The sequence below is a fragment of the Bactrocera tryoni genome, chromosome 5 (assembly GCF_016617805.1).
Source record: "Bactrocera tryoni isolate S06 chromosome 5, CSIRO_BtryS06_freeze2, whole genome shotgun sequence".
In the NCBI taxonomy this organism is placed as follows: Eukaryota; Metazoa; Arthropoda; class Insecta; order Diptera; family Tephritidae; genus Bactrocera; species Bactrocera tryoni.
This window is the reverse complement of record NC_052503.1, coordinates 40,066,821-40,091,770: the sequence shown is the minus strand read 5'-3', so window position 1 is coordinate 40,091,770 and position 24,950 is coordinate 40,066,821. Positions and strand designations below refer to the sequence as shown.

General features: G+C 39.3%; 1 protein-coding gene across 2 annotated transcripts in view; it reads right to left on the bottom strand.

The window, feature by feature from the left end:
- LOC120776567 (cyclin-dependent kinase 14) overlaps nt 1-24,950 on the bottom strand; it is a 287,704-nt gene that overhangs the window by 172,260 nt on the left and 90,494 nt on the right. The window lies entirely within an intron of this gene.

The following is a 24,950-nucleotide window of genomic DNA, read 5'->3' as shown; positions in this document are numbered from 1 at the left end:
CCGAACATGCTATGGCAACCAGTCCAGCAGAGCCAGTTCCTTTCTTCGCTGTGGGCCCCCACACTTTACGAGAGGAGCTTCAGAAAGAGGATAAAGGGAAAGTAGAAGTCGACACTGGCAGCAAGTCTTGGGCTTTGTGAGGCGAGGTTGTTTCTTGGAGAGTACCATATAAAACGGTTCAAAAACTAAGTGTCCTTCTCAGAAACAAATTAAGACAGCTTGTAGGATTTTATACAGATCACTGCAGGTTGCGGTGTCATCTGATACAAATTGAAGTACTGTTCCACAGATCAGTGTCGCTTTTGCGACCAAGTAGCAAAGACACATACATCTGCATTGCACCGCAATTGCCATACAAAAAGTCAAGCGCTCGGGCAGTTGGATGCAGTGAGAGAGCGCATTGCAACCATTAACGCAGGAGATTTACTAAGTCTCTTTGAATTCACCGAGTTAAGCGAAGTGTACGAAGTGGAGGGGCACAATAGACCATGTTTTGCAGTGAAATCCTCAAAAATTAATCTAATTTTGTCTATACTCTATTCAGGCTAAAACAACCGGCTCCCGCGAAGTCAAGAGGATGCGGGAGCACCGACTCCCTCCCATTTTCTGCGATTCCGTTGTGGCCTGGCACCCATACTTGTCTTATCACAAAGACACTCGATGCTAATAACCAGCTCTGAACGTACTGATAATGACTTCACTTTTCTGAAGGAGGCTGCACTCCGAAACAGTAAATCTACTGTTATCCTAATGGCTGCTACTTCGGCCGAGAAGACACTGTAATAGTCAGGAAGTATGAAGCTGGAGTTGATAGGGAGCTCCTGACAGTTCACCAATCTTCCCCCCAAGCTTTGACCAATCCCTAAAGAAGCTCAGAGCCTTCTCCTCTAACGGCTTCTTCCCACCTAGAACTCCCTTGCCGGTATATGGGAACAAAAGGAGCCGCCAGAGTTCGGTTTGGCGACTCCATGATGCAAGTGATCCGGTTTGAATTCAAAGAGAATGAGGATTTCCGAGTGTTCAGGCGCGTGTTCTTTTAGAAACCCAGAGTCTCTGAGTCTGATGGCAACTTTTGCAGTCATACACTTTCCGACGATGTTTACAGGCAATATGTACACAATGGCGTTAAGTGCCATGGTTGGAGTGGACCTTAGTGCACCACACATGCTGGTGAGCGCCGCTCTTTGAACGCTCTCGAGTTTCTTTGCAAGTGTGGTCTTTTCTAGAGGCCTCCAACACACAAAGACTCCATAGAATATAACTTCATATCACGTTTGTAACCTTAAATTTTAGGTCAAGTGTAGAACTTTTTGAAACACGTTCATTAAAACAAATCTCACTTCAGAATCATTAATCCCAGGCAATATCCTGGGAGTAATGGTCGTCAAATGGACCACCTTACGAACGAGTTCAATGTAATAATGAATCCTTGAATTTCTATTCAAAATTTCAATAAAGCGAAAACACAATTTTTCATAAACATACACAGTGCAAAATGATGAAAACATGGGGTCAATGCACACGCATTAATAAAAAACACATACATGTGTACACCTAAGTCAGCAGACAAAAGAGCATTTAATCTAAGTATGAAAATTTTGCATGATGCTGTTATCGATTTCATTTGCTATTCATTATCACGATTTCTTCTACACAGAGATACCTCCACGAGGGTATATGTGTGTTTATGACATATGGATGTGTGCGTTTGAAAATTTATCGCATTCCATTCATCAGTTCGAAGAGGAAAAATGCCAAAGGACGCGCACTGCGATTTAAGGGAGTAAAAATATTATTAGAAATACGCGTTGCCACAGATGCCACCGCAACAACAGCGGCGCCGGCTGCAAAAGCAGTGGTGTAGTAGTGGTGGCATCACGTGCTGCAGCAACAACGTGGTGCATTTGTATGGTATAAAGGTAAAGCGGGAGATTGTCAGCAGACTTGCTATCAGCATGTGCCACGCGTTCGTTTGTGCAACATTTGTGTGTGCGGGATTTTCGTCAGCGTCCGCTTGGGTGGAAGGTGAGCCGAACGCCGCATGACGCTTCAATATTCTCCTATAGATAGATATGTATATAAATATGAGGGTATTATCATACCATAAGCTTTAGTGCATCACTTATGGAGCAGAAAAATATTTTAGGAACTTGTTGTAAAATATGATTGAGGTGAGTTGCTGGTCAAGCAGAGGGTTGAAACATAGAATTGAATACATACTCAACATGAATATGTCAGAAAGTATTTTATAAATTTCTAATACTCACTTTCCCAATAAAAAAAGACAGACATACAGAAAAAGCCGAAGCACCCTTAAACGAAAAACATAAAGTTACACTCAAACCGCAGTGCATTGTAAAGCATTTTCGGTATAATATGATGGTAATTATACGGAGAGTTTAAAAAGTGTTCAAAAAACGCCAGAAATGAAAAAGAGCTAATCAGGCTGGTCTCTAGCTTGACTCGTTAAAAGGCAAAGCAAAAATATGATTAGGGAGCCGCTGTTGGCAGCCATATTAGATTGAACCCAACGTTAACGAAATTTGTGTAACTTTAACTACATAGAAACCTACCCACATTCACATGCAACCCTGCAGCAGGAATGACAAAAGTTGCCTAACAAATTTACATTCATTTGCATTCATTTGACTCGATCTGACAATTTCGAATGTTTGCGGATACTTTCGAGACAGCTTGTTAGGCAGAGCGTCGAAAGGAGGGATGAAAGGTATAAGCTATCATATTTGAAGGGAGAGTCATGTATTCGTCTATTTAAGCATAAAAGGTAGAGCAGCCGTTTATTGAATAAAAAATGTTAATTTTAATGGCCTAAAATCAAATGAAATTTGAACATGAAAGTTTGGTTTGACGAAATAATGATGACAGGGTACTTCGAACGCAATTGCTTACGTTCAAATTAAATTATAAATTGAGTGATCTTATGAAATATTTTTCAGCAAAAAATTGGTCATATTCGAGGCGAAAATTGATGCGAGTTAAAATATTGTTCGATGGACGGTTATTCAATATTTTTTATAATACAAAAATTATAATTAAAATTACGCCTGGCAATCTAATGCATTAAAAGTATCATAAATGTTGTTTTATTGGAATAACGGCAATTTCTACATTCGGCATGATTGATCAATGTTAGAGCATATCTTTATATCTAATACGAATGGAAGTTTGTTACTAAAAGTAAACCAATAAACTGGTATTACTTCAGCGGTGCAGAAAATGCTTTACTCATAACAAGTGGACTGAAAAGCTCGTAGGTTGACATATAGATGGCACTACTGGTATACAAGGTGCTTTCCAAAGTAAACAGGACTTAAAAAAAAAACAAAACAAATGGTTTTTTCGGCAAAATCAATTTATTTTATTCAAAATAGTCTCCTTCTGCTTCAATATAGTTTTTTCCACGGTCCAAAAGCATGTCGAACGAGTGTTTTAACTGGTTGGCCGATATGGGCGCCAGTACGTCGGTGCAAGCCTTTTGAATGGCCTCTACGACTGCATAACGCTTTCCTTTCATGGGCAAATGCATTTTTCCGAAAAGGAAGAAGTCACACGGTGCCATATCAGGTAAATACGGGGAGTGGTTAATGGTTAAAATGTGATTTTTGGTCAAATAATCGTCCTTCGAATATTGGGTTCTGAGGAATTTTTGGTCGTCAGTCAATTTGTGCGCAATAAACCGTGCACACACCTTTCGTAAGCCCAAATGTTCGGTCAAAATGCGATAAATCGATGTTTTGGAGATGTTCAATTCCATTTCCATGAATTTCAATGATGAAGAATGAAACAAATCAAAATTAGACGGAAAGTTACTGACGAACATATAAAATAAACAACAAAAACAATTTGGTTGGCCGTAAAGTAAAGTTGTTCCAGTGATCTAAAATTCTATAAAATAAACATGTTTTATTGTGAACTAATATGTATTTGGGTGTGCGAAAGCTCTAAACACAGTGAGTCCTGCGCGAGCTCACAAACCATCAAAAGCAACCACGAATTGATGATTCTTAGAAGTGTTTAATACGATGTTCCGTCCAAGAGTAAATCACGAGACTTAGGCTGGTGAGTAGATTATCTCAATAATATACTAGCTTAAGCAAGATTTTAACAAACAAACATGCCACTTGTCAATCCCGTTCCGATTTAAAGCTAATCTACTCGAGATCTACCTGTGATAATATGATTTAGCGCCATATGTTTGTACTATACCAATGTAAAGTACTCTGAGCTTATGTGGTTCCACATTCCCGGTTAGATTTCAAAACATCTAGAAGAATGTAATGACCGAGATTGTCTATGAGTAATTTCTCTTGATATTACAAACATGGATGTATACTGTACTTTAGGCGTAGGTAATAAGACGAGAAGCATACCAAAAGCAAAGTTCATTGTGACTTAACTATTACTCTTGTGGAAATTGGTTAACACCAGAGATTTTGATTACGAAACGAACTCAAATGTCATAGTGGATGAGGAACTATAGGCATTATTTTATGAAAATTGTTTCCACACACAAGAAGAGCTCGCAGAATCTATAGGAATTACCCTAGCGGCGATTTCAAGAAGAGGAGCAAGTAAATTTGCTACAATATGAACAAGAGACGTTGAGAAGCGACACTTTTGCAACGGATTGTGACTAATGATGAAGCATGAATCACTTACGACAACCCTAAACGAAAAAACTTATATGTGAAATCGGGCCAACCATCCAAGTTAACCTCAAAAGCGAATATATCCGTCGCCAAGGCAAATAACGTAACAGGATTTTCAATGGAAACGCTAAAAAATTAGACCGATGGGGACAGCAAAAAATGCGCCATATTTTTCCCGCGTAAATCATCTTTAGCGATGAGGCTCATTTCTAGCCAGTTAATTGGCCGCCTCGGTCGTGCGATTTGACGCCGTTAGGCTATTTCCAGTGGGGTTACGTCAAGTCTATGGTCTATGCCAACAAACCAACGGCGATTGATGAACTTCATACGAATATCGAACGTGAAATTGCAGCAGTATCGACCGATTTATGCTTGATAACTGTCGAAAATTGGGTTCAGCGTTCGGACTTCTGCAAGCGTGCCCGTGATGGTCATGCGAAAGAAATCGAGTTCCATACATAACGGCATCGAATAAACTTTCACAGGAATAGCGAATTTCATTGATATCCCAAACCGTTTTTTAATTCTTGGCCATGAAGCCGACGTAGTCCCATGGAAACATGTTATATCCTCAGGTCGGCAATACTTTGAATAATACTATTGTACCATATAAAGTGAAAAAAATGTCAAATCTTTAAAACAATCTCACGAATACAGTTATAAACAGAAAAATTTAGCAGGTGAAAACTACATTTATTTTCTCAGGTTAGTTGAAAGTAAGTGTTTCTCAAGACAGCTTTGGTATATTACTGATTAAAAATACTATAGTATTAGAAAAAAGCTCTATATAGCATCTAGAATTGGTAATTATATAACGTCGTAGAAAAACGTTACCACACTTACGTAACTACTTGACGACCTTCATGAGGCCTCACCAAAGTGTAAAACGCAAGAAAAACAGAATGCGCCATTATTCTAATTGCGCTGTAGCTATATCTAGCTTTAAAGACAAATGAAGCCAAATAACACGAATGAAAAAAAGATCACAGAAGAGAACCAAGGAAATGTAAAAAGCGCAAACATGCAGAAATAGCAACAAATATGTGTGCGGTAAAAGAAAACAAACACTACACACACACAAATAAATACTCGTGCAATAAAAAGCGCAAAGTCATCAATCAACTGGATTCTAAAACAAAAAAAAATGCTTTTGGTGTTGCCATTTCGCTTTCGAATAAGTTACGCCCGTAAGATACCTGTTTGGTAGTTGCCATATAAGGTCGGGGAAAGGCAAAGTGTTTCACAGCTAATTATGGCAACATGGAAGTTACGATAAAAAGAAAAACAATACAAAAGTCGAAACAAAACAAAATAAGCGCAAAAAAAAACAATACAAAAATGCTACTTAGGCAATGAAATAGTTAAAGAAAAAGCAGTGACATAACAATGCACGCCATGTTGAAACTTTGGAGAATATCACTCGAGTGGCATGCAAACACGCTAACCACGTGGGAAACGTTCTCAAGTTGCAGTAATACTCGACGGGTTATTGAAACTTATGCAGCGCGATACTCGCACTATTACTCACGCCACGCAGTTCGTGAAGGCGTCGTATCATTTTATTTTATTCTGTTGCTTTGGTGTGGCACCTGTAGACAGCGCCTCGAAGGTAATAAAATGCTTGAAGAAATGCTATAGAATTTACATACCTACATATTTTATTGCTTATCGAGTTCTGATATACATATGTACATACATACATATCATCGACGAAAATACTGGAAATTCTAGATTAAAATTGGTATTAGAAAAATTATCAGATTTATACTAACTTGAGAAAGTTCTATTACTCTAAAAATCAGTATTGTTCAATAAATTAAAAACAAGTGAAAATGTGAACTTCGCCTGCACAGAAACTATAATACCTTTCACAGGTGTATTTTTGTAGCACAGAAGGGTATGAAAAATCTGTATATTAATTTTGATCGGTCAGTTTGTAAGACAAGTACATGCTATAGTGATCCTATAGTGATCTATGACCAATATTGTCTACCAAAATTCGTGAAGATACTTCGTCAAATAAAACAGTTTTCCGTAAGGACTTGAGTTGGAGCGAACAGTTTATATGAGAGCTATATGCTATAGTGGTTCCATCTAAAAACTTTCTTCGAAGATTATAGCGATGCTTAGCCGTTAAATAAGCAGCTTCGTGGAAAGAAAAGAACGTGTGTGAAATTTCAGAACGATATCACAAAAACTGTACGACTAGTTGCTTATATGTAGACGGACGGATGGATACTATTTGGTGTTACAATCTTCATGATAAACTTAATATAACCTGTTCAGGGTACAAAAATATGGATAAATTCGTAAAAATCGAAAGATACTTTAATACTGAACTTATAATTGGACTAGGTATGTATTTAGCAATTTGAATTCAAATAATTAACCTTCCGATCCATGATGGCCTCGTATGGAAAAGATTTAAGTTTTTATGCCATACTAGCTGTAAGATACAAGATTTTTTTGATCTACAAGTACTTGTACAATGGTTTGAGGATTGCTGGATTACTGTCGTATACTTTTCAAATGGATACATTAATTAGTTAAATTTCGGGATCTGCCTTCGAGTCAATGTCAGCTCCCTTAAAAATCAATAATGCTGATACATCTCAAAGACTAAATAGTTTGAATCGCGCAGTGACATGGCGTCACTCCCTTTAGAAATCAGTAACTGTCATAATCATACTCTCACACAAAAAGATGGTACTCTCGCTGTCAATTTGTAACGGACATATCGTTTCTATTAAAGATTAAATTACACAGAAATGAGGTTCTAAACCATGGAAATAATTAATAAAATTCCTTCTTGTAGAAAGACAAATGGCTAAACATTCTGCTGTTGACATAGTAAAAGCTTTTCACTTCTCTTTTCATTTATTTTCAATTTCGCGTTCTTGACATACCTTTGGCACCCAACGGTGAACGAGCTGAACGAACAACTGCTTAATGAACGACCTAGCGTATACATAAATCAATATATATTTTTATGAGAGCTACCTGGAAGCCATTAAAATGAAAGACAACAAAAAAGGGGTGTTGCGTCATTAACGTGCCGCACAAAAATATCCACAAATAAATGAAATTAAAAGAACTTGATAAGTTTATTCAGTGGCAAAAGCGATATATTGCTATGAGTTGTTGAGATTGAGGCCTAGATAGAAACTTTATTATAAGAACCCAACATAGATGTGGAAAATACTTTCAGAATTATTTTTTTTTTATCATTGATCGAAAGTTTCGAAAACTTTTCAGACATAATGCATCTTTAAGGTGCTGTCTTGGCCAGAATTAATCCTACACTAAACTTAAACGCAGTCCTCAGCAAACGACAATATTCCAAAGCCTTGATGAAAAGCACATTTTATCACTGCTGTTTAGTTTAATAGCAATATAACTAAACAGTCTTTGCTCAAAACAGTACGAGGCTGGCATCAATTAAATATAATATCTCATTATAATTAAAAGGTAACTTAAAACTCCATTTTAGTCTATTGTTCGTCATAACCTCAAATAACCTTGTTTCTCCATAGTCCTACTCAAACAACAAACGCCTAACCTAAAAGGGGATATTGTACATATAAACAAAAATACATACACTATGACAGAGCGACCCTAATTTGCTACGTACACAGACTAACTAGACATCAAAACATTATCCAAGTAAAAGGCGCGATGGAAGGATGTTCTCATGACCTTTCTGTGGTTTGTACATATGTGCACAAACGTCTGTAAAAATATTTGCAAAGTTGTTGTATATAATGTAGGAAGTTAATGTATTTGCTGTCATTAGTACAAGATATTATGTTTCAAAAATGATGAATAACAAAGTAACTCCTAGGTGAGCGATAATATATTATTATGACCTAAAGCTTTGTCCTCATCATAGAAAGGTGTGCATACGTAGTAAAATAGCAATAGCAAATTAACGTTAAATGTATGAAAATATAGAATATCTAAAAATCATATACATAATTATATACATATATATAAACATTAACCATAATGTCCGAAAAATACATGTTTTGTTTTCTGATGCTGGTGGTCTTCACTTTTAAACTTACCTGAAAGGAGAAGAATAAAAGAAATTAGTTATGTGGTAGAAATAAGAGTTAAATTATTTATAGCTTCTCATAAATCTATATTTATATATATGTAAATGCTATATTAATATATTAATAAAAATGTCTCTTCGCTTAGAGAAACAGCATATAAATTTCTATCAAAATTAAGAAAAATTTAAAATTTCTTATAAAGTATATATTAGGATAGGTCAAGAATCAAGTTTTTCTCGCTTAGTGTTCTGAAAAATAGGATATTCGACACATTTACGAAAGTATCGCCACGTAAGGGATCTAAGTTGTAACGGAACGATACTCCGACTTACGGCTTCCCATGGTCACATTGAACCAAAGCAAGCAAGTAAGCAACAGAATTTCGTCTGAAAACTAAAAATATTCCAAAATCCAAAACGAAAAAAAAATAAAAAAAAATCTAAAACAAGAAAACACGTTATGTTTGGTTGCACCGAAGCAATAATACACTTTACAAATGAAAAAGTTTCCATACAAGAACTTAATTTTGCTCCGTCAGTTAAGAGATTGTATCGTTGGCTTGGACAAATATCTAAGCCAAATTTCGAGCAGTCATCTTGTGAAATATCGGGTGATTCAGTTTTTATACTCTCGCAACAAAGTTGCTAAGGAGAGTATTATAGTTTTGTTCACATAATCAGATATAGGTTTATATATACCAAAGTGATCAGGGTGACGAGTAGAGTTGAAATCCGGATGTCTGTCTGTCCGTCCGTCCGTCCGTGCAAGCTGTAACTTGAGTAAAAATTGAGATATCATGATAAAACTTGGTACACGTATTTCTTGGCTCCATAAGAAGGTTAAGTTCGAAGATGGGCAAAATCGGCCCACTGCCACGCCCACAAAATGGCGGAAACCGAAAACCTATAAAGTGTCATAACTAAGCCATAAATAAAGATATTAAAGTGAAATTTGGCACAAAGGATCGAATTAGGGAGGGACATATTTGGACGTAATTTTTTTGGAAAAGTGGGCGTGGCCCCGCCCCCTACTAAGTTTTTTGTACATATCGCGGAAACTACTATAGCTATGTCAACCAATCTCTATAGAGTCGTTTCCCTCAGGCATTTCCATATACAGTTTAAAAATGGAAGAAATCGGATAATAACCTCGCCCACCTCCATACAAAGGTTATGTTGAAAATCACCAAAAGTGCGTTAACCGACTAACAAAAAACGTCAGAAACACTAAATTTTACGGAAAAAATGGCAGAAGGAATGGCTTTTTTTTAAAATTCGCCCACTTATGGACCAAAAACCATATCTCGGGAATTACTCGACCGATTTCAATGAAATTCGGTATGTAATATTAACACCCTGATGGCATGTACAAAATATGGGTGAAATCGGTTCACAACCTCGCCTTCTTCCAATATAACGCTATTTTGAATTCCATCTGATGCCTTTTCTGTATAATATTATATACATTAGGAACCAATGATGATAGCGGAATAAAACTTTACACAAATACGGTATTTGAAAAATATGTAAATGACGTATAATGAAATCTCGATTATCACTTATCGTGCGAGAGTATAACAAGTTCGGTGACATCCGAACTTAGCCCTTCCTTACTTGTTTCAATATCATTTTTGAACAGATCATGCGTAATTCGTATCAAGCTGTCATATTACTTTTAACATTTCATCATGGAAAGACTCGTCTGAACAACGCTTACAAATCGTTCAACTTTATTACGAAATTCGCGCACTTCGCTCAACTTATGGTCAATATAATCGGCCTACTGAGCGTATTTTTCACAACAGACATTATTGCGTTATTGCATAACATTCGACCGAATAGAGCACGTTCAGTATCAGTGAAGAAAATATAGCAGCCGTAGCTGAGAATGTACACGAAGATCGTGGAGAGTCGATTCGGCACCGTTAGCAGCACCTCGGACTGACGTATGTGTGTAACGACTAGGGATCTTAAATTGAAATCATACAAAATATAGCTTCCCAAGCGACATCGCCTCGTTCTCTGGGCTCTTGAAACGTTCTAGGAAGATCCGACGTGTTCGAATTAAATTTTTTGCAGCGTGAGGCCCACTTCTGGCTAAATGGGTATGTAAACAATCAAAATTGCCGCATTGGGATGAAGAGCAACCTCAAGAGATTCAAGAGCTATCATTTCATTCAGAAAAAAAACGGTTTGGTGAGGTTTGTGAGCCGGTGAAATCATTGGCGCTTATTTCTTCAAAAATGATGATAGTGAACCACGTGATGTCCACATTTGGTTTCTCGTCGCTACTTCTCAAACATCGCATCAATCAATAGAGAGAGAAACACTTCGATGATATAATTGATATATAATTCTCGTTTTGGGCCGGTCGATTGGCCACCATGATGGTGTGATACCACACCGTTAAACTTTTTCCTGTGGGGATATGTAAAGTCTAAAGTATATGCGGAAAATACCGTTTCGATTCAAGCCTTGGAGCAAAACATCATGCTCGACGAGTTATCAAAAATTGCACTCAAGGGATGGACCATCTGAGTCGTAGCCGCCGCCAATATTTGAAATAGATAATCTTTAAAAAATAGATGCCAAAGAATGTTCTTTCGAATGGTAATAAACATTCCACATTAGATTTGAGGTTTCTGTGTTTTGTAGGAATCACTCTTTAGAAACGTATTCCATACAGGGACTGGGTTTTGATCGCTCAGTTTGTAAGGCAGCTTTAAGCTAGAGTTATCCAGTATCAACGGTCCCGGCAAATGAGCAGCAACCTACGCAGAGAAGAACGTGTGCGAAATTTCGCATCGATAGATCAAAAACTGATGGACTACAGACAGACAATATTCTATACGTATATCTTATCTTATAGGGGTTTTCTCGTTTCTTTCTGGGCGTTACACACTTTGAGGCAAACTTAACAAAGATATATCAAATTTAAATTCTTTAAACCCAATTTCTGAACAATTTATTTATTTAAATCTTTCTACTATTAACAGAACTATAATAAAATAATACAAATTTTAAAAGTAAGTCTTTGGAAGCTTTAAGTCGACGAAATCCATAAACCCACAACCTCGGGCATGCCACCGATTCAACAGACCATTAGGCACGTTGCTCAGCTCAGATTTCCACAACAAATTGCTCTAATGAATTCAGCTACTTGTCTTTTGAATAGCCGCAAGTGAAAGATCTTGTAAGAATTCTTTGTACAAACATTTTGTTGCAAAACATAACATCACTGCATATATAAATTAACACCTCGGCGCATATATTTATGCATCGGGAGAGCAAAAATTAGAATTATGCTCGTACGCGATTTGCTGCATTTGTTTGCTACAAATGTTTTTGTAGCTTGTCATGTGTGAGAAATGAAAGTTCTGCCACTTTGCGTGTAACCAACCAACCAACCAGTGGCTGACAATGATTTACTACATACGGACGGACGACACCAAGGAATACAAATCATACCCGTGCACACTGAGAGAAGACTTCAGGGAAACCACAGCCTGGCATTTCGAGTCGATAGCAGGGAGTCTGAACCAACTGCCAGCAGGCTTGAGCCACAAGGCTCCATGACTGACTGACTGACAGTCAAGTTGTAAGCAATCCAACTGACTAACAAACATTTCAGACTGCGTAGCATGATAGTAAGTATGTATTTTTTACTCTCGTTCGTGGCTCAGTCGGCTCAGCTGTCACTTGGCTTTATGCGAATTGTGGCCAACAAATGTGTGGTTTCATATGTACATAGACTCAGATATAAATACATATATACATAAGTATAAAAGTGCATGCAATATTTGTTTTACTTTTAATAATAATATTGAGTACATACATATGTAGATATCCCACGGAAATCATAAACCAACTGTAGGTAGGTACAAAGTTTTGCAAACGAAATTGGTCCGTTTGTTTGCTGCGAGCTTTCATTTATTGCTTTTCATTTTACTTTTTGAGCTTCCCTGTACTAGCGACTTTTCAGCTTCACTTCGGCCATGTAGAGTTTATAAATAAAAATGTAGTATGACTTCAACGGCACTGAGGAAAACTTGTTTTTGCATACAACCTGCAAAGTTCGCTTCAGGAGTTGAGGACGCGAAACCTACGTGAGCTTTAGCGCACATAAATAAGATTGTTGGGTAATAACAAAAAGCGTGGAAACATATTTCAACTTAATTAATAAATTGAAAAACAACAATACACAGTAAAACACAATTCAATGGAAGGGACCTTTGAGATGAGAATGCAATAGGAAGAGACAGTTTTTGTTTTCAAATTTACGGAATAAATAACTCCTGCCAGTAGATAAGCAAAATTATACGGAAATGAGCTACTCTTCTGCATCTCGTTTACGATATTGAAACATAAACATGGATATCTAAAAGGTGATCTACGAGGAAATTGAAATTATCTGCTCACCGAAGTCTTCTTTCAATAAACCCATTTATTGACGCGATGTGTGGGAAGTGGCACCGCCAAATGTCGCCAAGATCATGAGTTTCAATTTCAGGCATCAATTAGTCGGTTATAATGGCGCGATAACGGTCGTCATTGCCATTTAAGTTCCCACCGGCATAATTTTTGAAGAAATATGCACCGATTATTCCACCGGCCAACAAACTACGCCAAACCGTTGTTTTTTTTTTTTTTGGGTGAAATGGCAGCTCTTGAATCGTTCGTCACAAATGCGGCAATTTAACTTGTTTACATACGCATTGAGCCTGAAATGGGCCTCATCGCTGAACAAGATTTGGCTCGAAATGTGGGATCTTCTTGGAACTTTTCAAGAGCACATAGAGGGAAACGATGTGACTTGGGAAGGTCGAGCGCCCTCAGTTCTTGCACAACCTGCATTTTATAATTGAAGATCTCGACGTAGAATGCGCCAAGTCGTTCAATACGTCAGTCCGAGTTGCTGCGAACTTCTAATGCTATTTTGGGTCTTAGCTATACCTCCAGTGACCTCAGCAAGCGACGGTCAACAACCAAAACTTATGCGAATCTATCTCACGCCAATTTTAGGTGCTGTGACTAGATTATGTCCAATAAGTTACCCCAAGGTGCGATTTAGTATTTTGTTGGACGTTCTTTGTCAAAGCTGTATTATGAAGGAAAGGGCATCAAGCCTCGTAACTAACTTGAAGGATTCTCAGTCTTTATGACCTTTATAATTCGTAGATAGTTTGTGAAAATTTACATTGCATTTTCCGGCTACTTTACCAGCATTTCTGCCTTAAAATTTACACTTGGTTTCACTATTATGGCGAACAAGGCGAATCTTCATTTCAACCACATAGACGTGAGCGGCGCAATGATCGCTTGTAAGTAAAGGTAAATTGAATACGGAGATGGCGTCAAATACCTTGCAAGACCACCATTAGCCGCAGGCAAACACGTTCCGCGCATATCATCCGACCGCGAACAGCGAACAAGAGTGGAAATAAAACGAAGATCACATGCAAATAACAAAAGGAATATCCACACACATTCTGTTGCTGATAACCGCAAACCGCAGCGTTGCATTCACACCGCCGCCGCCGCAAATAGACACAAGCGCACCAAAGAGCCGGGCAATCAGTGGAGTAGACAAGCCATCGCACCATCAGGTGTGTGTGGCATACAACAGTGTCCACTCATTGAATGCTGCGCTATCACTATCAGCGTTTGCCAATACTTCCGTTGCTGCAAAGGCCAACAACGGTTGCCGAGATGCAACAGCTTCGAGACATTCACTCATTTATTTATTTATTTGCCAAAGTGCTAATGGAAAACGCGCATCGTTGAAGTCGATTGAGGAGTGCTGATGACCGCGACCGCCGCCATGACGCGAGGTGGCAAGAACTGTGAATGATTGCTTTGAATATTTCAATTCACTCCGCTGTACCGGCGATGTGATAGAAGGAATGCAGGCAGTGTTTGGCTCCAGCGCGCTTGCGGCACATTGCATTCGATTGCAGAGCAAAAAATAAATATTTTCTCCATGCAATGACTGACTGTGATTCGGACTGGCGAATGCAAATCAATTGATATGATGTACTTTCGCTTCTTTTTTCTTGTTTTTTGTCACTTGGTGTGCGTGGCGTATCTGCTCCTTCCTGTATTGGTCCCGATGGCACGACTTGTTTCTTAGCGCATTTTATGATTCATTGGAAACGGAAGCTGCTGCTGCTGTTGCAGTAACTGTGACCAGCATAATAAATTACGCTTTTGCTGCTCATAGCAAATCGCAACTTCTTGATTGCACTTGCCGACTGGTGCTGTGGGAGTCCTTGCAGCGGCGAAAGTAATAAATAAATTGGAAAGCACTTGAGTGAGCTCTGGGGAAAAAATCTTGACTTATTTATTACTTTTCAGATACTTGTAGTGTGCAAAGAATATACGAAAAAATATAAGAAAGTCATTAATTTAAAAGTACATGGAGCTGGAAATTTTAAACAAAACTATAAAAACAGAAAAGTCAGTGAAAACGGTAACTTCGATTTTGCATACAACAACTTGATTTTGATAGATCCGTTTGGCAGCTATATGCTATAAAGATCCGTTCGGAAAACCTCATTTAGAGATCATTGCGTTGCCTTAGATATTATTCTATGTCATATGGAGGAAGGGAAGTAAACTGCGCGCGTCGAAGGATTTGGAGAGTAATTTTTTTTTTTTGGGGTTGGTAGTACTGTCAGTCACATTTATGTCAAATTTCATGTCAAATATTCATTAGTGTTTGAGATACGTGTCGTTTAGTGAGCTGCTAAAAGTGAGTTTTTCGTTTTTTGCGATGTCGAAATTTGTTGAGAAAAGAATTTGCATTAAATTTTGTTTACGGAATCAATTTTCTGCTGCGGATACGTTGACGATGGTGCAGAAAGCCTTTGGTGATGAGGCTATGTCTAAAAAAACCAAAGGGTATAGTGAGTTCCAAGCCGGCCGTGTCGTGACGAAGAGCGTCCAGGGGGACCATCAACCTCAACCGACGAAGCTCACGTTCAACAAATCTAAGATTTGGTGTTGAAAAACCGTCGATTAACAATTAGAGACCTTGCTGATGAAGTTGGCATATCGAAAGGCTCAGCCAATACCATTTTGAAGGATGTTTTCGGCCTAACCGCGTCAAATCTCGACTGGTACCGAAAACATTGAATTTTTGTGGAAAAAAGGCGTGGCGTTGAAGTGTGTGAAACGATGCTTTCCGACTACCAGGGTGTCATGAAACGCATTATAACTGGCGATGACACTTGGATCTATGCTTACGACCCCGAAACAACCGATCAAACGAGCGAATATTGTGTCAAAAGAGAGCCGAGAGCAAAAAAATCGCGCCAAAGTCGCTCAAAAATCAAGGTCATGTTGACTGTTTTCTTCGATTATCATGGTGTTGTGCGTGATGAATTCCTTCCAACCGGTCAAACAGTCAACAAGGAATATTATTTGAACGTTATGCGTCATTTGCATAACGCTATACGCCTAAAAAGGCCGGAATTGTGGAAAGACAACTCTTGGTTTTTACACCACGATAATGCACCATCCCATACTGCCCTCGTAATTCGTGACCATTTCGCCAAAAACTCAACCCATATTGTTCCGCAACGACCGTATTCACCTGATCTGGCGCCGTGCGACTTCTGGCTATTCACCAAGCTCAAAAGACCGCTCCGGGGACACCGTTTTTATACGATAGAGGAGATTTAAGCCGTAGCGAAGACGGAACTGAAGGTCATCCCGGAAAGTGACTACAACCAGTGTTTCGAAGATTGGAAATTCCGTTGGCATAAGTGCATTGCATCGGGAGGGTATTACTTTGAAGGGGATGAAATTGATTTGAAAGAATAAATAAAGAATTTTCAAAATAAATACAATGTCACCTTATTTTTTGGACACAGTAGTACATATTTACATTTGAAGTGATTTCAAACGTTTTCTTCGGCGTGTTACATACTTCGGGATATAATAAAATGTATTGTACCCTGTATGAGCTAGCCCATTAACATTGGGATTCTTATTTGAAACGTAATTATGGATCAGTTTCCTTTACAAACCAGTAAAAGGTACCACTAGGGCAATCTGGGGATTGATCTCAACGAGATTGAAGGAAATCGTTAAAAGTACGATCGCGAAGCCGTCCAAGGAGAAATAAGTTCAGATATACATATATTAGAAATAAGCAGAAGGAACTAGACCCAATGCTTTAAATTGAGAACTAAGTTATCAAATTATCAAGAATTTCAATCGAAAATATCCGTTTATAAAAATAGCTGCTTTGGATTCTGCTAGAGTTAGATGACGGCGAATTGAACACATTATACCTAGCGACTTAATCACTTACTTCGAAGTACTGAGATGCCGGAAGTAAAGAAACGAAGGTCGGTATGGAACCAAAACCAAAAACAACAAAAAACAGGAAATAGGCAACGAGAACATTTCAGTTTAAGAAAAAACTGAATTCTTATATATCTTAAAATATTTCTTTATTCCAATTCTTTTGCTTGTACCTAAAAATACAGACTACAGAATAATCAATATTTCGTAATTAGGACAATCTCATTATGTACCCTCTTAACCAAATAGCAACAGCTTCCTAACTTCAGATGAATTCCAGATTTTAACTCCATTAAGGGGCTATACCAGTGCGACACTTAAAAAAAAATTGTTTTTTGTTTTGCTTTTTTCGATAGTTTATACATATAGTTTATATATTCAAAAATATCCTGTGAAATCGGCAAGGCCGTATCTTGAATAGTTTTTGAATGGCAGCGTTCTAAATAGCGGCCACTCAGAGGTGCAACCAAATATAAGTGAAACTTTAAACGCGTTTTTCTCGAAACGACATTTTTCAAAATTGCTGACATCATAACTCAACGAGAAATTGACCGATCGACTTCAAATTAAAACTGGGTATAGTTAAATAAATTTTTGTACAATGGACTACGATCTTTTTGATTGGTTGAAAATTGTCAATTTAGCATTAAAAAAACGATAATTTTTTCGTAAAAAAACGATTCTTCTTTCAAAGTTACGCCATTTTTTTAATTTTTGATATTTTTCAAAGATCGTAGTTCATTGTATAGAAAATATATTTAAGTTTACTAAACATTTTGAATTTTATTTGTTTCAGCTACTCATTCGACCGGAATCATGCCAGCAGTTGAGACAGCTTTTTTTTTGGCACTTCCGCAGACAGCACATAACTCCGTTATTTTTAAATATTTTTGTAAAAAAAAATTTAATATAGCTAAAAATATACTTTATTATGTCCATAGAACGTCGAAACATTCAATCTAGTACTTTCTTTTAAAAAAATTCACGAAAATCGCCTAATTTTTCATGCGTCACACTGGTATAGCCCCTCAAAGTAATAAAAAAGTCTAAGATTTTTTACGGAAAACTTGGTAGCATTGAAGAAGCCGGTTATACATACCACTCTAATGAGGTATCCTCTAACTCTCTTGTACTAAATTCAACTTCCAACATTCAAATATCGTATAGCGTATGTCACAAAGCAGCTCACTACTTCCGGTCTTTGACCAAGTATCCTCTGGGTAGCCTAAGAACATCCGTTCGAAGGCGAGCTAAAGTGAGAAGGCGAAACACTCCCTACAAGGGTTGTGCGCTGGGTTTGGGACCCGCCACGTAAAAAACACCCCCAGTGAAGAGCTACAACCAGCCTCGGATGAGAGACCCCCCTTTTGATGACGACCATGGCAAACGAAATAAGGACTACGAAGTGAGGGCATGCACCTGGAATGTCCGGTACCTTAATTGTGAAGGTGCCGCTGCCCAACTGGTTGATGTTCTCGTAAGGCAAAGGCTGACATCACCGCCGTCCAAGAAATACGATGGACGGGACAAGGACATGCCCTGAAGACGAGTAAGGTCCTTGTGACATTTACTGATGACCATATAAAGGAGCACCAAGTTTGGTGGCAGGATTCGTGGTGGGAGAGAGAGACTCCGTCGCCGAGTACTATCATTCACTGCGGTGAATGAACGTCCAACCACAATCCGCATCAAAGCGAGGTTCTTCAACATATCGCTTGATTTGCGCCCACGCCTCGACGGAAGAGAAGGACGATTTGAGTAAAGATGCCTTCTATGAGCGCTTGGAACGCGCTTATGAATCGGAAGCTGCACCCCGCCACGATGTCAAAATCGTTAGCTTGGCGACTTTAACGCCAGGGTGGGCAAAGAAAGGTATCTTTGGCACTACGGTCGAGGCTAAATTCAACCTCCACGACGAAACATCCCAAAATGGGTTGAGACTGATCGACTTCGCCGGGGCCCGAAATACGGTTATCTGTAGTACTAGATTCCAGCATAAGAAGATTCATCAAGCTACCTGGCTGTCTCCGGATCGAAAAACTACCAACCAGATCGATCATGTTGTGATAGACGGAAGGCACGTCTCGAATGTGTTTTAGATGTGCGAAGCGGCTCACAACAGAGGCCCCTAACATCGACTCTCGGACCACTATCTTGTTGCAGCTAAGATTCGCACCCGCCTCTGTGCAGCAAAAAACGCGCGCCAACAAACACAAGGGGTTCGACGTCGAAGAAGCTGCAATCACAACAGACAGCCGAACGATTTTCTACTCGGCTTGCACTCCTGCTCTCTGAGAGCACTCGTCAACAACTCGGTACTCGCAAAGGAACTGTGGGACGGCATTTTCAAACTCCTTACGTACAGCTGCAACCGAAACCATTGGTTTTCGGAAAGTGCAAAAAGAACAGCTGGTACTAAAACTGGACTGTCGTGTCGACGTGGAGTGAAAGCAACTGCCTACCCCACAATGCTGCGATCGACCACAACATGAGTGGGGTGGGATAGATACCGAGTTGAAGAGGGAAGCGAGACGCGGTTGTAGACAAAAGAAGAGAGAGACCAAAATACGTGAGTGTGAAGAGCTTGGCAAGTGGCCGACGTGGGGTAATGCTCGAAAATTCTACGAAAAAATACGGCGGCTTACGGAAGGTTTCAAGACCGGAGCGTATTCCTGTAGAACCCCCAAAGGTGATCTAGTCACTGATGCCCAGAGTATACTTAAATTATGGAGGAACACTTCCTCCAGCCTGCTGAATGGCAGTGAACGCACAACACCAGGAGGAAGGAGAACCCGATTCCCCAATCGATGACGATGGAGCAGACGTTCCATTACCCGACCATGAAGAAGTTCGAATAGCAATTGCCCGCCTGAAGAACAACAAAGCGGCAAGGGCCGACGGATTGCCGGCCGAGCTATTCAAACACGGCGGCGAAGAACTGATAAGGAGCATGCATCAGCTTCTTTGTAAAATATGGTCGGACGAAAGCATGCCCAACGATTGGAATTTAAATGTGCTATGCCCAATCCATAAAAAAGGAGACCCCACAATCTGCGCCAACTACCGTCGGATTAGCCTCCTCAACATCGCATATAAGGTTCTATCGAGCGTATTGTGTTAAATATTAAAGCCCACCGTCAACAAACTGATTGGACCTTATCAGTGTGGCTTTAGACCTGGCAAATCAACAACCGACCAGATATTCATCATGCGCCAAATCTTGGAAAAGACCCGTGAAAGGAGAATCGACACACACCACCTCTTCGTCGATTTCAAAGCTGCTTTCGACAGCACGAAAAGGAGCTGCCTTTATGCCGCGATGTCTGAATTTGGTATCCCCGCAAAACTAATACGGCTGTGTAAACTGACGTTGAACAACACGAAAAGCTCCGTCAGGATCGGGAAGGACCTCTCCGAGCCGTTCGATACCAAACGAGGTTTCAGACAAGGCGATTCCCTATCGTGCGACTTTTTCAACCTGCTTTTGGAGAAAATAGTTCGAGCCGCAGAACTAAATAGAGAAGGTACCATCTTCTATAAGAGTGTACAGCTGTTGGCGTATGCCGATGATATTGATATCATCGGCCTCAACACCCGCGCCGTTAGTTCTGCTTTCTCCAGGCTGGACAAGGAAGCACAGAAAATGGGTCTGGTAGTGAACGAGGGCAAGACGAAATATCTCCTGTCATCAAACAAACAGTCGTCGCACTCGCGACTTGGCTCTCACGTCACTGTTGACAGTCATAACTTCGAAGTCGTAGATAATTTCGTCTATCTTGGAACCAGCATTAACACCAACAACAACGTCAGCCTAGAAATCCAACGCAGAATAACTCTTGCCAACAGGTGCTACTTCGGACTGAGTTGGCAATTGAGAAGTAAAGTCCTCTCTCGACGAACAAAGACCAAACTCTATAAGTCACTCATAATTCCCGTCCTGCTATATGGTGCAGAGTCTTGGACGATGTCAACAACGGATGAGTCGACGTTGCGAGTTTTCGAGAGAAAAGTTCTGCGAAAGATTTATGGTCCTTTGCGCGTTAGCCACGGCGAATACCGCATTCGATGGAACGATGAGCTGTACGAGATATACGACGACATCGACATAGTTCAGCGAATTAAAAGACAGCGGCTACGCTGGCTAGGTCATGTTGTCCGGATGGACGAAAACACTCCAGCTCTGAAAATATTCGACGCAGTACCCGCCGGGGGAAGCAGAGGAAGAGGAAGACCTCCACTCCGTTGGAAGGACCAAGTGGAGAAGGACCTGGCTTCGCTTGGAATATCCAATTGGCGCCACGTAGCGAGAAGAAGAAACGACTGGCGCGCTGTTAAAAGAAGAAACGACTGGCGCGCTGTTGTTAACTCGGCTATAATCGCTTAAGCGGTTTCTACGCCAATTAAGAAGAAGAAGTATGTCACAAAGGTACGGAGTCGAGGAATGACGTATAGAAGATGGCTAATACAAATATGTTTCTAACTAAGTCTGAATTTGGACGTAACACCCGCTGCTGCAACCCATCTATGAGCGTTATAAGTGCTGTTTACAAACAGTTTTTAGAACGACTTGTTACTTGAATGAAGTGATTGTTGCTATGAAATCTCTCTAATTTTAGAAAGAGGAAATAAAAAACTTTGTGTAGAACAAAAAAAAACAGTTAGGGAGACACACGAATTGAGGAAAGAACTTTGTGGTGAGGTCTGTATGAGTTGTAATCGCCATTTAAAAATGTTCGTGATGTTTCAAATGACGACCAAAGGCCAGGTCGTCCAGAAGCTCGTAATCGTGCCGAATTCATGGAAAAAATATGTGGATATGTTATTGGTATCGATGCAAATTTTATTACAAGAATGTTAAAATTCAGCCAAATGCACGAAATTCTTGTGCATTACAAACTTGCATTCACATGGGTCAAATGCGCAGATAAATGTAACTTAAAGTAATGCATATTAGCGCTGTCTTCTGTCAGGCCTATTAGCTGAGGTGTTAAATACGAGTAAAAACACTACTTGAAGAATTTAACAGAATATTTGGGTAAAATGAAGTTCTGCGCGAGTTTTGTTCCACATAAATTAAATGAAGACCAAAAGGTTACTCTGGTAGGCCAATGAGTAACGCACAGAGCAGTTTTGACCTTTTACGATACCAGACGGAGTTCAGTTGCCAGGTCCATGAGGAGTAGTCATCCTTTGGGATGCCTGCTCTGGACCCAAATTTAACCAGACTCTGTGGCTTCACTGTCGATATCTCTTCCAGCGTATCATACCTTGTGACCCCAGATGCTTACAGCGTAGTCTTGCCAAGTGCACATGAAATCGCCTGCATTTACATTAGAGGCTGCTTTCGCAACAGCAGAGACAGAAAAATACTGCAGTGGTCATCTGCTGCCTTATGCCTAACTCTGGACAATATATTTCCGCACCAACTCCATTTTCGAGCTAATCGTATTTATGTTTAGATTATTACACGCAGCTAATGCATCGCAGCTATTAAGACCAAAAAAGTGAGCGAGCCTTTGATAAACAAATTTATTTATTTATTTATAGGATTTATCTCAACTATCACTCTCATATTCGCCTGATCTTTCACAGCGTGACTAATTTCTACTTCCAAAACTGAAAACTAAAATGAAAGGAGCTTTTAATGAAGATATCCCAGCCACTATGTAAGTCAGCTGTAGCCGAAGTGCTGAAAAACATGCATATACATAACATAAAAGGCTAGTATCACTCCTGCCGTTGTATTTTGACTAACGGTACCTATTTAAAAAAAAAATATTAACTTTCATTTTATTCTATAACCAAAAGGTCGGTTACTTTTTAAGACACACCTTGTACTGTATACATATATAGTTCTATCTTAGTCTGTAATAAATATGTATGTATGTCATTGTTCAGCTGAAAATTAGCCTGACAGCATAAACCATTGTTTGATGACAATTATAATAAAGAATCTAAATTAAAACAATGGTAACAGTAATTAAGTTATATTCTCAAACTTAATTCAATCGTTATATGCTAACAAAAGGTTAGATGAGACGCTAAGAAACCAAGAAAGCCCCCAACAGTTAAGATTCCAGAAATCACTCATTCAAAATAAAGGAGCTGTAACAAAACTATGCAGAGATCGCGCAGCTGATTTAAGACAACAGACTTTGCAATGCAAAGGCAAAAATGCAAATGAGTAATGCAACAGTGGGTTAAAAAACTTGAGGTATTGTAAAGAGTGAAAACAATGAAACCGACTATAAAAAGTCAGAGACGTATGAGTAACTTTTTTTTGGTTTATTTTTTTTCCAAAACACAATTGCAACTGTAGACTGTAACTGCTGAAGTTATAATCCGTCTGTGGTCACGAATGCGGAGAGTTTGCTTTAGCACGCCCAAGTAGTCAAGCGACACAGGCGACGGCTAACCGATACATGCGAAAATAAAACGGAGAAATAGCAGAAAAATCAAATTGTGTAAGCTAACCTGCCGTTGGCAAGGAAACTTTAAGATGCTGCAAGCAAAAAGAAAACAATGCAAATGTAAAAAGCAGGTTCAGAAACTTAATCCGTCTCCGGACGCGCCGTTGAGTACGCTTCACAGATCGTGTCGGGCAAACAATGTAAGACGAAATGAAACCGAGCTAAGTGCACAAACCCAAAAGCAATAATAACCACGGCGAAGCAAGTGACCAAATAAACGACAACAGCGTCACCATTCACCAAAATGAAATGAAAGCCAAGCGGCGAAGTGTGGCTGGGCGGGCGGGAAATGTGGCGTCCTACCGCGCGACCAAGCGATTGCAAACGCCAAACTGCACACTTGTAAAAGCAAAATCTTTGAATTGTTAGTCATAACAAAGATTTGTATTTATGTACTCTGCAGCCGCAGCAATGCAAACATAAAATGACCAGCGTGCAGGAGCAACACAAATAACGGCAATATTAACATCAGCAGCTGAATGCGTTCTCGTAGAGAGCGCACCTCCTCTACTACTTCTCACTCGAGTCTCGAGCATGTCTCGAGCGCTGCAAGAATGCCCATAAAATAATCACCAGCATAAGACGCTTGAAGGCGGACCACGGTAAGCAGCGAATGAAGTATTGTTGAAGATGGAATTAGACGCGCAGATAAACGGATGGTTGGAGATTTACAATTGGACTTACACTCGCCGCAGGCGCAAGCAAATACTGTCAAGGACGCTGCACTGCAGCTACTCGGTGCACAGCGTCTAAGTAGGAAAATTGGAGTATTAAGGCAATTCGAAGTTATATTTTTTATAGATATCCCTTTCAATTGAAGAATGTAGCTTCAAATTAGAAATAAATTAATATCTTTGTTCGGGAAATTCCTGCAATTGTAACGAACTTTGTACTAAGCAATAAATTTCTTAATTCCTCTCTATAACTCCTTTCGGCAGTGAATTTATATGACGCTGAAGAAGAATACTAGCCCTAACCTTAATTAAAGGTTTATTTAATTTTTTTGAATTGTCACTATTTACAACTCAGCGCTATATATGTATCTAAGGATCTTCTTGCCGACAATTACATTATACTCAACTAAACTTTGGTAATTAGTCCTGCTTTTTTCAAGTTGGACAAAGAAGCGAAGCAAATAGGTCTGGTAGTGAACGAAGGTGAGACGAAATATTTCCTGTAATTAAACGAAAGAATTTCGCATTCGCGACTTTCCTCTCATGTCACTGTTGACAGTCATAACTTCGACGTCATAGATAATATCGTCTGTCTTGGAACCAGTATTAATACCAACAACAATGTCAGTTTCGAAGTCCCGCGCATAATAACTATATTCCCGATGCCGAGGCTTGGACAATGACATTATCTGATCAGTAGTCCTTAGGATTGTTCGAGAGAAAGGTTTTGCGGAGAATTTAGGGTCTTTTACGCATTGGCATAGGCGAGTAC